This window comes from Phoca vitulina, unplaced genomic scaffold (assembly GCF_004348235.1).
Source record: "Phoca vitulina isolate PV1807 unplaced genomic scaffold, GSC_HSeal_1.0 scaffold1, whole genome shotgun sequence".
Lineage (NCBI taxonomy): Eukaryota > Metazoa > Chordata > Mammalia > Carnivora > Phocidae > Phoca > Phoca vitulina.
Genome location: NW_022589704.1, coordinates 65,514,948 through 65,529,666, shown reverse-complemented (window position 1 = coordinate 65,529,666; position 14,719 = coordinate 65,514,948). Strand labels below are relative to the sequence as shown.

Below are 14,719 nucleotides of genomic sequence, written 5' to 3'. Positions count from 1 at the left end.
TCTCTTATCCCGCTAAGAAGGTGTGACTACACATATACTACAATTATCAAATTTCATATAGCATGTAAATTGATATCCGTATATTTTGAACTATCTTAAGAACTTGGGTTGGCTAAAGATTTTCATTTGCCTTTTAGTAATTTCATTGTCCAAAATTAACTTTAATCCTCCAAAATTGCCTCCCAATAGCAAAAATAACAACATAACAAGAATTTCTCTAATAAAAATTTAAACAACTTCTCCACGAAGAGGTACCAGTAAAGATAAATTTGGCATCTAAAATTATTTTATAGGAGATACATGTTACTTTTTAAGGTAGTAAATAAAGTTAAGTAAGTCTTAAGGTAAACATTAAGTTTGTAATGCTATGAAAAGCTTCCATTTAGTTTAAATATAATGTAAATAAATTTAACTAAACCCCAAAATTAGGATTACAAATTTTAAAAATGTATAACCTAATGCTTCTTAAATGTTTAATTTATAAGTAATTAAGGTAGCTGATTTCAAATACAGTGGAATTACGTGCTATACACCATTTAATCAAACTTGCTAAATACAGTGTTGCTAAAGGATCTTGAATGAAAATGGTTCCAGTTTTGGCCAGGAGATGGAGCTGTCACGTAAGATGCAGGCTTACATTTATTTATTTATTTATTTTTCAATTTTGCATGCTGCTTTCTAACAGACAGTGGGTACCATCGAGTGAGCGTCAGAACAGAAAGCTAAAGCAGAAGCAGAGAGGATGCTGCAGCTGTCCTTTCTTGTTTTTCCTTCTTCAGTGAGGATGGAGCACATGTGAAATTTTAACGTTCTGCTTTAGTCAAAATTCTGAAGAACTGCAGTGGAGACTATTATATTCACCACATATATGGATTCTGTGCTATGATTTACAATTCCCTTTATTTCAGGTAAGGCAACATGATTCTATCTTTGATCTATCCATGAATTGTTATTTGTGTTAATGATAATTAAAATAAGGTGTGTGCTTTGTAAGCTTGGATTTAGATCTAAAAGATTGAATAGCTCTAATTCTAGCTGCCCTAGATCTTTAAATCTTCCTGCACTGAAATGAGATTCAACTCTGACATGCTGTATTTTAATATTTATTTGGCTTTCTGGCCTTTACCGCCCATCTGTGACTACATTTGTGTACCTTTGGAAGGTAAAGCTTTCAAAGTGAAGGATGGGTCTTCCTCTCACAAGGGAAATACTGCTCCTTAATGAGGTGAACAAATTATAGAGATGTAATGAAGCAGATTAACATGGCAATGGCTTTGCCAAAGCCCAGGGCTGAGCCTTGTGATAGACGCATCAGAGGCATACCAACATTCTGAACCCAAAGGCCTTCTGAACAATTCCTGCCAGCAATGATGGTATGGATTATTTATGGTTTTTTTTCCATTTTAGGAAAAAATATGTAAGTCATTTCTCCCATGAAAGATTTATGTAATGTGTTTAATAGACTTGGAATGATAGTACAGACCCTCTCCCTCTCCCAGTATGGATGTAAGGAGAAAACTAAAAACAGATTAATTGCTGAGAAAATGGATTTTTCTTAGGTTTCGGTGGATTTGTGATGATAGGCCATTTAAACTAGTTGATATTGTATAAGGTACTCACGTTTTAAATTATTTTTGGTCTTGTAACATTAGCTGTGCTAAAAGGTGGAATGACTCAGGAGCTGGAAATTGCATGCAACAGCCTTGCTTTTCTCTGCTGCTTCTTATGATTTCCCCCTAAATCCCCTTTTTATTGTTATCAACTTAATAGGGAGAAAGCAGTTTAGAAATCCTGCATTTAAAAATCGTAATTGTCACTTGTATCAATTTAAAGTAAAATTTTTAAACATTGAAAAATTATTTTTGTAAGATTGTTTTAAAATATCTCATTTCTGTCTCTTTGAGAAGAGCAGTGTGTGTATATGTGTCTGTGTGATGGTGGTGGTAGAGATGGCAGGTATGGGGATGCATCAGTGTGTTTCTATCTTACTCATAATTTTTCTTTAAAGAGGTAGTTGTGCTGTGTCACAGGTTGTGAAAGCTATGGGTCACGATTTTATAGAATGGTTTGAACCACCAAAGGAAAAAAATCCATTCTTTTGACATGTGAGGCCTATAAGGAGTTTTAAGTTCCACATAGTTCTATATATATGGCAATTTTTAGAATCAGAGATTTTTAGCATTTATTTATTTCATCATTTAAAAAAAAAACTGTGACTGAGAGACTCGGTTTCCCACAGCCACATGGTAAATTAGAATCAGAAGCAAGGCTAGAACACTGATTGACAGTTTTCAATGTCTTTCATAGCAGTAACACAATTTACCTCTAGTGTGGACATATACAAATGGCATATACCAGGTGTTGATATTGACTCTGTGTGTGTGTGTGTGTGTGTGTGTGTGTGTGAATTCTATGAAATATAGTTTCTTTCAAGGTACACGTTATGTTACTTAGTGGCATATTGTATACAGTGCTCAATTTTCTCAAGGCTCTTGACAAAGCATCCAGGAAAACTAAAACAACAACTATGGAGACTCTCTTTTCTTAGTATTCTCCTTTCCCATTCAGTGAGGTATATTATTCTATTCTATATCCATAAATGATATGGATGGTCACATACTAGCCCACATCTCTATTCCTCCTACCTAATAAGAGTAGACTGTACCTATAGATTAGTCTATTGATGCTTACAAAAACATCATCCCATGTTCTGGCCTTCCTTTTTTTTTTTTTTTTTCCACTTACTAAGCACAGACTGTGCCCTACTTCTGCAATATCTTGAGAAAGTAAAGGGATTAAATAAAATGTGTCACTTACAAAAACAATATTCATGGAGTACCATGTATCTATCAAGAACTGTCCATGGTAGAGATTGAGACATAAACAAAGGCACAGGGTTTTCTTCATGGAAATGTGTACGTACAAATAGTACTATACCTCAAAATATTATAAACATCAAAGTAAGAATGAAGAAAGGTGAGAAGGTGAATGGAACAGGTATATGATGTGCACCCATCAGGCGCACTGTGTTACATCCTGAGATGTAATAAGCCAACAGTCAAAATTTCTGTCCATGAGAAGTTCAGAACCCAGAGAATACAATTTTAAGAGGATATGATAGTTAAATTAGATCTTTATGGGTGAGTTTGTTATAAACAAATAAATGTAGAAAGTTGCTCATTCCATGGGGTGCCTGGGTGGCTCAGTCATTAAGCATCTGCCTTCAGCTCAGGTCGTGATCCCAGGGTCCTGGGATCGAGCCCCACATTGGGCTCTCTGCTCAGCAGGAAGCCTGCTTCTCCCTTTCCCACTCCCCCTGCTTGTATTCCCTCTCTCGCTGTCTCTCTGTGTCAAATAAATAAATAAATAGTCTTTAAAAAAAAAAAAAAAGAAAGTTGCTCATTCCAGGAACAAAGGGGTGAGGCAGGCAAATGGAGACCTCCAGGACATCATATAGAGAAATTACAGAGAATGGTAATCCAATCAGTGAAGCCTGAGAGTGTTGTGGCTTTTTTTTTTTTCTGGAGCAGCAAAAGTTAAGATAATGAATTTGGCTTTTGATGTTATGTATTTGATATACTAACACATACTCTCACATAAAGATGTTCTATAAGGAGGTAAAAACAGTTTTGTTAACAGTGTGAAAATTTTATGTCCAGATATCAGATTAGAAAGAAAAGCTGAATATATGGGTGTGCATGAAGCTGTGGCAAGAGTTAGATCACACATAAATGAACATCAACTGGGAATAAAAGTGAGGTAAAGATGACTTCAGTATAACTTTAAGATTGGGTAGAGTGAAAAAAGTCTAGAAAGAATATTAATTAATTGTGGGAAAGTAATAGAAGAGATTGGAGGAATAACAATTTCCTAGGAAGCAAAGCAAGTAAACGGACTACCAAAATAGGGATTAGAAACAATAGCAAACCCATAAAGTGGTTGATTAATAAGAGAATGGGGTTGGAGCTGATAGACTTCGTTATTATTATTAGTTCATGGATAGGTTTTAAGAGAAGAGGTTTAGTAGATTTGCAGAGACAGGGGCTTGGACTGAGGACTAAATGGGAAATGAGAAAGCTGAAGAGTAATTTTAAATTTTAAGACATTTACCAGTGAAGGGAAAGATAGATAATATTTTTTATCTTGAGGGGGAACGTACTATTGAGTGAAATTTGATTTTAGTCAGGATTAGAAAAACCTCAGCCCCTTCATAAAATAAAGATATGAAGTCAGTGGAGAGAAAATGAAGAAAGAAGAAACAAAAAATAAACTGAAGTCCTACAGGAGATGAGAGAGGGAAGATTCAAGAATGTTTTTTCTTCGAGATAGGAAGAAGGGGTAGTAGGTGATATAAAAGAAAGCTGATGTAACTCACTTTAGGTGCTCTGTACTTGGAAATTAAAACCTTATCTGTAAGATAAAATATCTCTTCTATTTAAATCAGTTGGTTCTTCAGAAAAAGCTATTTGTGGAATGTGCACTCTCTGGAAGAAATAATTAATTCTCAGTAGCAAAACACTTTTCCATAGAGCATTTTTTAGTTTCATTAATCCTTGAATTGGAAACTAATAACACTGTTTCACATAGGCTTATTGAATATACTTCAGTTACCTATTTCTTACAGAATGACCTGTTTAAAAACAGATTCTATTTTAAACTTTATCTATTATACGTATCTAATTTATTTTTTAGGTATAATTAACATACAATGTTATGTTCATTTCATGTATATAACATATTGATTCAACAATTACATACATTACTCATTGCTCATTAGGATAAGTATACTCACCAGCTGTCACTATACAATGTTATTACAATATTATTGACTATATTCTTTTCTTTTTTTTTAAGATTTTATTTATTCATTTGACAGAGATAGACACAGCGAGAGAGGGAACACAAGCAGGGGGAGTGGGAGAGGGAGAAGCAGGCTTCCCGCAGAGCGAGGAGCCCGATGCGGGGCTCGATCCCAGGACTCTGAGATCATGACCTGAGCCGAAGGCAGATGCTTAACGACTGAGTCACCCAGGTGCCCCTTGACTATATTCTCTATGCTGTACTTCTTTGTGCCTTTTCCAGTTTGCAGAAGTGGCCCACTTTCCTCAGCTCTTGGCCAAATCACTCTGGCCTCTGATTCCATCCTCACATCTTCTTTTTTCTAATTTGATTATTACGGGCTGGTTTGCTAGCATCTGAATTAATTATTCAAGCTTGTGCCTTTTCCTCCCTGTTTCATTTGTATTTTTATAGGGACATATGTGAAGAGAAGGAAAAGAGTCAGTGTAATTATAAAGTTCCTTCCCTTAGGCAAACTAACCTCTTTTATGAAGCTTCCTACCATAAGTTCTTTCTCCCTTTCTATTGACAGTTCCAGAATCTTGAATCTTTCCTAGATCTCCTCTAGGCAATCCCTTGCACTTGCAGGCCATGGGATGGCAATGTGAAGCCTGGAAAAAGGCACAGGTATGATGAAAAATCCCATCCTTCACACAGAAAGAAGCCTTTGAAATAGCTGCTTTCTCAGTTCAGATTAATGTAATTCACTTTAGAATTGGTGGGACAGAAATACCTTTTTTGTTTCTAGACCTGACTTTATCCCACCGTATGGTGAGCCTGGCAGGTCAGTGAGAAGAGCAGAAGTAGGTGTTTAGGTGGCAGTACAGACACAGATGATTTCTCTTCCCCCAGGACTGTCCTTGGGCAACATTGTAAAGGCAGTCTTCCCCACCCCCTACCCCTCAGGGTCCTCTTCTTCCTTCCAGTCTTCTTTTGTGGGGGTCACCTCTGGATATCCTCATAACTACCTCATTCAGCTTCTAAGCTTAATAAATGATTGTATCTTTATCTAGCTTCAATTCCCAGGCATTAAAATATTAAGATAGAATTTAGTTTTATTTGTGTTCATTTTTATTCTGTTGTTATTAAGAAATTGGGGTTATTACTGACAACTGCGGAACTCTTAATCCTTATCCATTTTAGAAACTTAGTGTTTATTTTTCTCCATCTTTTTTTGACTAGCAGTGCAGACACATTTGGGGGTATGGATAGGATAACTGATAATTTGAAATAGAAACCCTAAGTCAAGTTTAATTCCATTAACAGCTATTGTGCACCCACAGGAGGGTCATGGGCAGTGCTACCATACAGCAAAACTAGGTTATCACTTCTCAGCTCAGATTAGTTTCACAGATTCTATATTTGGATTTGTTGTTAATTTCCATTGAAAATTATTTATTTTATAGCGTTATAATTTTATAATAGGTCATACAAAATACAAAGCAGGTCTTGGAATAATATTTTTCAGATTTCTGCTCTAAACAAACATCCTAGAAGGTATACATCAAGGTCTTCTAAAATTTCTATTGAAGAACTTCTCTAACAAAGGTTGCAAATACTTTCAATATCAACTCCAAACCACTTTCAGATGCTGTCATTAGAAAAAAAAAATCCCCACTACTTTCCCTGATTTTATCACTTTTTGCTTTATAAATTTTTAGTACATCTAATTCAGTGTTCTTTAAATATTGATGATAGTTTTAAACAAGGGAAACCCATTTGGAAAAAAATTCAAGAGATTTAATATAGGTTTTGCATTTTGAAATAATGTGGATTTGGATTTTTCCAGCAGTTACTTCACATGTCTGTTACCTGTAGAATACAAATTTAATATGATCTTCTCTAATTTTGTTTATAATAGCAGTAAGATTTATGAAAAATATAGTTTGCCTATATCTTGCTTTAGGACTCAAAAAAGAAAAGTCATAATGCCAATGAAGGCAAATAAGATCTTTAATAATCAAAATGTATTTTCATATTATCTTGATTTTAAGGAGCACTCAAATTTTATGTACATTTTGATTATAATGATGAATACCATTAGCAACATAGTAGTGCCTATTGAAATATTATTTCTATGTAGGGAAAGATGACCAGCATTAAGAACACAAAATGAAATCATGCTGAATCTCAAAAGTTACTCACTTGTCTCCCTTTAATGTACATACAGTAGTGTCATCTCTTCCTTATTACATTTGGAGGTAGGTTGAAGCAGAGGTGAAGGTAGACTTCGCAAATCAAAGGTGTAGATTTTTCCTGGTAATATTCCACTAAACTTCTAAGTCAAGCTCTTTATTTGGAAGAAAATATCATTACTAACCACACTAATAATGAAAAAACTTTTATTAAACTATTGGTTGTTTGTGAAAATTCTGGAGAACTGGTTTAAGAATCAAGGGTATTTAAATATGTTTTATTTATCAGAATGTGCTAAAAGATTTTTGAGGGTAAAAATATCATAATTTTAGTTAACTTTCTGTTTGTGCTTGCTAAAATATAATTTTTTACTGGAATAAAATGATCTTAGGAAGCAGTCATCCTCAAGAAGTACTTTGAATTGCTTGAATTATTATTAAGTTTGGAAAGATTAAATCTTGTATTGTGATCTAGAATTCAGTTGGGATTATAATACACTTTCAGCATGAGCATGTCTTGGTGGTATTAGCAGATAAGTGTGCAATTATGTGATTGTATAATTATGCCCTGTTACATCTTGTGTTGGTTGATTTGTATGGGAGAGTGACAATGAGACAAGAAAGTTCCTATTAGGGTTTGTGTAAAGAATAGTGGATTAGTTGGAATATCATGAAAAAAGAGTTTATGATAAGATTATGGTAAGAGAAGACTGACACTATTTCCCTTCTCTGAATAACTGATGTCAAAAGGTGAAATATGTAAGGCATGAAGCAAACCAGCTAGAGGCCAATTGGATAGTATCTCTATCAACCCAACATTACAAGCTAGGATGTTTTCCTCCTTTTGTGTCTCAGCTGGATTGAGCAACTCTGGTGGCCCAGAAATGGCCCAGAAATAGGATAATGCCAGAGAAGTATCCAGACTTACACTTTCTATTTCCTGCATCAACAGTCCTAGAAGTCTGGGGAGCCTGTTTATTTAGACAGGGTGACCATAGTGTATCATTTAACTAGGAAGTGGTTTGTTAATAATTTCTCCAGAACAACGTGTATATCAGGACTGTCTCAGGCAAAGTGTGGTATATGGTCATCACATTTCTAACAGTTGAAAGAGAGGAAGGTCAAAAAAGTACTATGCCATGTTTTATATTTGATCAGTCTACCTAAATTAATGGTCCATGGTTTAGGTGCTTAGGTGTTAGAAAGTTAAAATATAAAATGGCCCATCAGTTTAGATAAAGAGCATGAAGATGAGCTGCTCAGTTATTGGCCTTGCTAAACCTATCAACTGGAATCTCTAATGACTCTTTATTGAATCCCTAGTTATATCACCAGGAATGACATAGTTTTATGAATTTTGAGCCTGACTTCCTAAGAATGTTGAAACAACTGTGTTAGTAAATATATGCTGTTATTACCAACGTAGACTCAGCTGAAAGAAGCAGAGTACAGGAAACCCTTTTGCACTTGATATAGCTTATTCACAGGCTTTCAGGAGAAGATCTGTATTGATGGCATCCAGCATGAGTCCTGTATCCTCAGAATCAGAGCTTCCTATATCCCTAGGAATTTCAAGGTGAAATGAGAGCTACTAAAATAAAAGTAATAATTTGCACAAAACCTATGAGAATCTTCAATTCTGTCGACTTGGTGGGTTGAGTGAACATAGAACTCATTTGCCAACATCTAGAAACTCTCAATAAAACACAATTTTTAAATGCCTTAAAAATACATGGTTAAGCTCCAAATAAATAAAAAGAAGCCTTCAGTAATCAGAAATAAAGTGATACAAAAAACCTGAGTCATAAACATGAAAGCTGACCCAGGCATCTGGGGAGTAGAAAGAGATACATAGAAAAAAGTCCAAATTCCTAGAGGGTTTACTTTTAAAGTCTGTGCAAGTATAAGGCTGAAGTCTTGACTTATAACATAGGGAGTTGAAATTGAGAAACCCTGAGTAGAGCATAGAGCTTCAAAAAGTTCTATTCTCACTGAAATGAGAATTAGAAAATGTAATCTGTTGAAACAGGACTTCAAAGAAACTTATCTCTGTCCTGTCTTTCAGGAAAAAAAAAAGGTCGTTTAGAAAGAACTAAAATTTATATATATATATATATATATATATATATATATATTACTTAAAATGCATAAGTTAGGAAATGTTACTTGGGATCCAATAAAGGAAGCCAATAGTACAAGGCAAGAATGTATAAGTAGTTGAGCACGCTAGACAAGAGAGAGCAATTGAAGAGCAGCAGCAGAAGGGCCAGAAATAGAAGGGGGCACACATGTACCAAATGGGATGGTTCTGGAACAAATTACTTAAAACTACTCATATGGTTTCATTGCTGACCAAGTCTACCTGAAGCACTCAAGGCAACAAAATGAGACTGGTCAGAATTTGGGAAATATATTTCTTACTTGATTTTACATATTCGTTCTTTTAAAAATTCATATTTTCTTTTGTCATATTAGTTTAGATTCTCAGAAGAAGAGATAAAACATGATATGGTGGAAGATTCCTTTGTACTCAGTATTGATCCCAATCCTATCACTCCCTTCTCAGGTAACAGCTATTTTGAATTTGATGCACAATCGTTACATTCATATTGTGAAATTTTAGTCCACATGACTTGCACACATATAGAATATGAAGAACTGTTTTACATGTTTTAAAAATTTTACAAGTGGTATTATACTGAAAGTATAATGTTTTATACTTTTTAAAAGTATAAAATGATGTTTTTGAGAATTGATCATTTTGATACATGGACATAAGGTTCAGTAATTTCTACTGATGTATAACTTTCCATTATGGGAATATATCCCAAATTATTTATAATTCCATAATGATGGATAGATTTTTTACTATTATAAACAATGTTGCCATGAATATCTTTATGTATTTTTTTTTCATCTATACGTGAGTTTGTGTAGTAGGTCAAATATCTTGCTTGACAGTTTTACTCTTTTTTTGTTTTTTTAAGTAGGCTCCACACTGGGTGTGGAGCACCAACATGGAGCTTGAACTCACAACCCTGAAGAGTCAATTTACTGAGCCACCCACATGCCCCTACAGTTTTACTCTTTTGATTATAGTTCAAATAATTAGTCAATAGTCCAAATTTCCACCACCAACCTTATAATAGTTGTAATCTACTTTCTTTCACGGAAAGCAAACCCATTATAAAATTTTGAAGAAAAGTAAATGGAAAATTCTTAGTGTTCATGTGATGAATTTTTTGGGAAGACAACTTGACAGTATCTGTCAACATTTAAAAGATGCTTATCTTTTGATGCAACATTTTCACTTCTAGGAATTGGTCTTATAAATATGCTCACACATGGCATTCATTATGGCATTGTTTGTTAATAGTAAAAACCTGGAAATGACCGAAATATCCATTAATGGGGACAGGTTTAATCAATTGTGATGCATCTTTATAACAAATATCATATAGATGTTAAAAATAATTTTAGGCCTTTATATACTGATATGGAAAAATGATCAAGAAATATTGTGAAGTGAAAAAAGCAGGTTTCATAACACTATGAATGGTGTTATCTCATTTGTGGGAAAAAAAAGGAAAAGAAGGCTGTTATAATTACATATGTTGATATATATTTACATATGTTTAGAAACATTTTGGATGAATATACAGTCTTTAACTGGTTATTTTGGAGCTCTGGATTTGTATGGGGAGATTGGTATGTAGGATATTTAATTTATTTTTACTTTATTTTCTTTTATTCAGTTTGCATTTTTAATAGTAATCATGAATTTCTTTTGTACACTAAAAATACAAATAAAATGCTATCCATTATTTACCATCTGATAATATTTTTCCTTTTATGTTTAAATGTTATACTTTATATCAAAGTATTTTTTAATGTAGATCCATGCTGTTTGGATATAGTTTAATAATATTTATCCTAAGGGGCACCTGGGTGGCTCAGATGGTTAAGCGTCTGCCTTCGGCTCAGGTCATGATCCCAGGGTGCTGGGATCGAGTCCCGCATCGGGCTCCCTGCTAGACGGGAAGCCTGCTCCTCCCTCTGCCTCTGCCTCTCTCTCTTTCTCTCTGACTCTCATGAATAAATAAATAAAACATTTAAAAAATAATAATAATATTTATCCTAAGTGAGATTTTTCTGTAGGGGTTTTATTTTGTGTGTACTTTATTCTTTCTCTCTGTCTCTTCTTAGCATCACAAAATGATTCAAACTTTAAAAGCAAAACCAGGATAAAATATTGATTCAGAATATTTGTGCATTTGGAGATGCATCTTCTTAGGAATTTGCACAAATATGTGATTCTTTGAAAATAGGAAATTGGCTTTAAGCTCACTGGCACCATCTCCAGCCTGACTCCCTTACCCAAAATCTTGGTAATTTCAGTTTGTATATAGATGGCTTTTCAACATATTGTTTATGTGAAAACCTACATTACCAACTTAGCTCTCTTTCTTAAAATCTTTTCCTCCAATGGTGGTGTTCTTTACCCTTCCTCAGGTACGCACTCCCATGGTTGTATCTTAGACATCTTCTTTGTCAATAACTGACCTGACCATGATTTCTACTTCAAGCAGTCTGCACCACCTATCTTTCTGCCTCATTTCATCTTGAACCCAACTCAAACAATCCTTTAACCCAACCAGAACTCCAGTGCATTGATCTTACCACACTTTTCACTGTCCTCGCTTACTGAATGTCCTCTTTACTTTTATTAAATAGACTAAATTCTATGGCCATCTATAATAATCAATTCTTACATACACATACACCCTTAACTACCCCCCCTTTTTAATTATCTGGAAAAATCTCCATCCTAGTCATATCCAACTCTCCCCTTTTCCATGCCTACATCCATGCAGCTAGACACAAGCACAACCTCAAGTGGGCCCTTGATACTGCCCAGCAATCATACCACAGTTCCCCAGACTCTCACTGACCTAGTGTCCTGGACTTGGATTCCACACCCGCTCTTTTCTCTTCAAATCACCATCACCTCCTACCTCATCTTCCTTCTCAGTTGACAACTTTGGTTCCTACATCACTAAGAAAATTGAAACAATCAGAAGAGATGTTTGCCTTCAGACTTTTATCACTACATGTACCTCCCTACCAAGTTCTACACCCACATAATCTGACTTCCCACCTGTTACCTTAAATCAACTATCCCTGCTTCTACCTAAAGTAATCCCTGTGTCTGTGCACCAGATCTTCTCTGTTTCTTCTTATCTACAAAAGGGCATTCCTTCAGCAATTTTTTTTCTCTCTCCTACTTCAATAATTTTAGCTCTTTAGTGTATCATCATGCAAGCATTTTATTATTGCTTCTATATTAAAATAATTTTTTTCCTTCATCAAGTATTTCTCGATTTCTTTCCTCCTCTTGGCAAAAATACTTACCATAAGTGTTCACTGTATTCTGTCTCTCTCCCTCTTTCTTCCCACTCCCCCATTCCCTTTTAAATCCACTTTAGTTGGGTTTTCATTTCCAACATTTTACCAAAACAATTCTTGATAGGAATCCAGTGACCACCACACTATAAAATTCAGTGGTCCATTCTTAGTCTTTGTCTTACTCGATCATTCAGCAGTATTGGACATCATGCATCACTGAATTCCCTTGATATACTTTTTTCCCTTGGATTCCTGGACAGCCTATAATACTGGTTTTTCTTTTGTCTCACTGTTCACTTCTTCAGTCATTCTACTTTTTACTCTGCCTTACCAAATGCCAATATTTGGGAGTATCCCTGGTTTAGTCTCTGATTCTCTTTTCTTCTGTATCTTCATCACTTTCTTGTGATCACATTGAATCTCAAGGCTTTAAATCTCATACAAATAATGATGACTTCCAAAATGTTTTACTTCCAGTTTTCTGCTGCACTTAAGATCTATGTGTCCAACTGCTTATTTGGCTTATTGATTTGGATATTTGGTAGACATCTCAAACTTAACAATCCCTAAACTAAATTTCTGAACTTTTCCTCTCCCTGGCCACCCTGCTCCACCCCCAGCCTTCCCCCATCTTACTTGTTAGGGAGGTAACTCCAGTATTCCTGTTTCTCAGGCTAAAAACTTCTAGGGTCACTTTTGAGTATTCTCTTTCTCTCATACCCCATATCCTACCCCTTAGGAATTCCTGTTTATTTCATATTCAGAACATAGCCAGAATCAGACTATCTCCTGCCACCTCCACTGCTACTAGCCTGGTCTAAGCCATCAAGACTCTCCTGGATTTCTGCCTTAATATCGTAAGTGGACTTTATTCTTCTACTCCTCCTCACAATCTATTCTCAACACAGCAGGAAGAAGTAAGATTACACCACATCTTTTTGATTACTGATGCAATTTCTTTGCTTATAATCGGTCTTTGGTTCAAGTTTTCTATTCCTATTTCAATTTTGGTAGTTTATATGTTTCTAGTTTAATCATTGAATGAAAATACAAAAAATTTAATATTAATCCAGCATATGCTATGTGTCTTGAGCTTTCTCTGTGAAGATTCCTTTAATTCTTATAACAATCCTGAAGAAAGTATAGGTCTCATTTTTACAAATATGATAAAGCTGGTGTTTGATCCAAGATTCCATTGTTTCTCAACCATCACAGTATCCTCACTGTCTGCTCTCTAGTGTTTATATCATAGATATACTTCCTTGTTTAGAGATGACTGGAAGGAATGTTTACAATGCCACATTTTGGGGAAATGTTTTGTTTTTGTTTATAGTTGGAAGCAAATCTTTAGTTTTGTGAATAATATGGAATTATGTGCTGTTTATTTTACAATTAAGTTGGAAAATTTGACCTTATATTTTGTGCTTTTAATTCCATAGTTGTTAAATATCATTTACTAAATTTATATAAACAACCAGGATTTTTGTCCAGCTTTATTGAGATATAATTGGCATATAATACTGTATAAGTTTAGGATGTACAATATGTTGATTTGCTATACATTGCAAAATAATTACTACTGTAGTGTTAGCTAATGTCTCAATCATGTCGCATAATTACCATTACTTTTTTTGTGGTAAGAACATTTAAAGTCTATTCTCTGAATGACTTCCAACTATATAATACTTTATTGTTAACTAAAATCTCAATGTTGTGCATTAGATATCCAGAACTTACGCATTTTCTAAATGGAAGTTTATACCCTTTGACCAAAATCTCCCCATTTCCCCTACCCCCAGACCCTGGTAACCACCATTCTAGTCTCCATTTTTGTTTAATCAGTAAAAATTTCATTTTATTTATTTATTTTCTTTTTATTAACATAAAATGTATTATTTGTTTCAGGGGTACCAGTCTGTGATTCATCAGTCTTACACAATTCACAGCGCTCACCATAGCACATACCCTCCCCAATGTCTGTCGCTCAGCCACTCCATCCTTCCCACCCCCCTCCATTCCAGCAACCCTCAGTTTGTTTCCTGAGATTAAGAATCTCATGGTTTGTCTCCCTCTCTGGTTTCATCTTGTTTCACTTTTCCTTTCCTTCCCTTATGATCCTCTGCCTTATTTCTCAAATTCCTCATATCCATGAGATCATGTGATAATTGTCTTTCTCTGATTGACTTATTTTGCTTAGCATAATACCCTCTAGTTCCATCCACGTCGTTGCAAATGGCAAGATTTCATTTTTTGATGGCTGCATAATATTCCATTGTATATATATACCCCCATCTTCTTTATCCATTCATCTGTTGATGGACATCTAGGCTCTTTCCATA

General features: G+C 34.8%; 1 protein-coding gene across 3 annotated transcripts in view; it reads left to right on the top strand.

Moving 5' to 3' along the window:
• The first annotated feature begins 677 nt into the window (after nt 1-677).
• LOC116635195 (sodium channel protein type 2 subunit alpha) overlaps nt 678-14,719 on the top strand; it is a 137,981-nt gene continuing 123,939 nt past the window's right edge. For 2 of the 3 annotated variants that reach the window (XM_032409151.1, XM_032409173.1), the window contains exon 1: nt 678-908. The gene's annotated coding sequence lies outside the window, so the exon portion shown is untranslated. Of the gene's footprint in view, nt 909-9,449; nt 9,541-14,719 lie in introns of all 3 variants that reach the window. The other variant, XM_032409156.1, reaches the window with a different exon arrangement.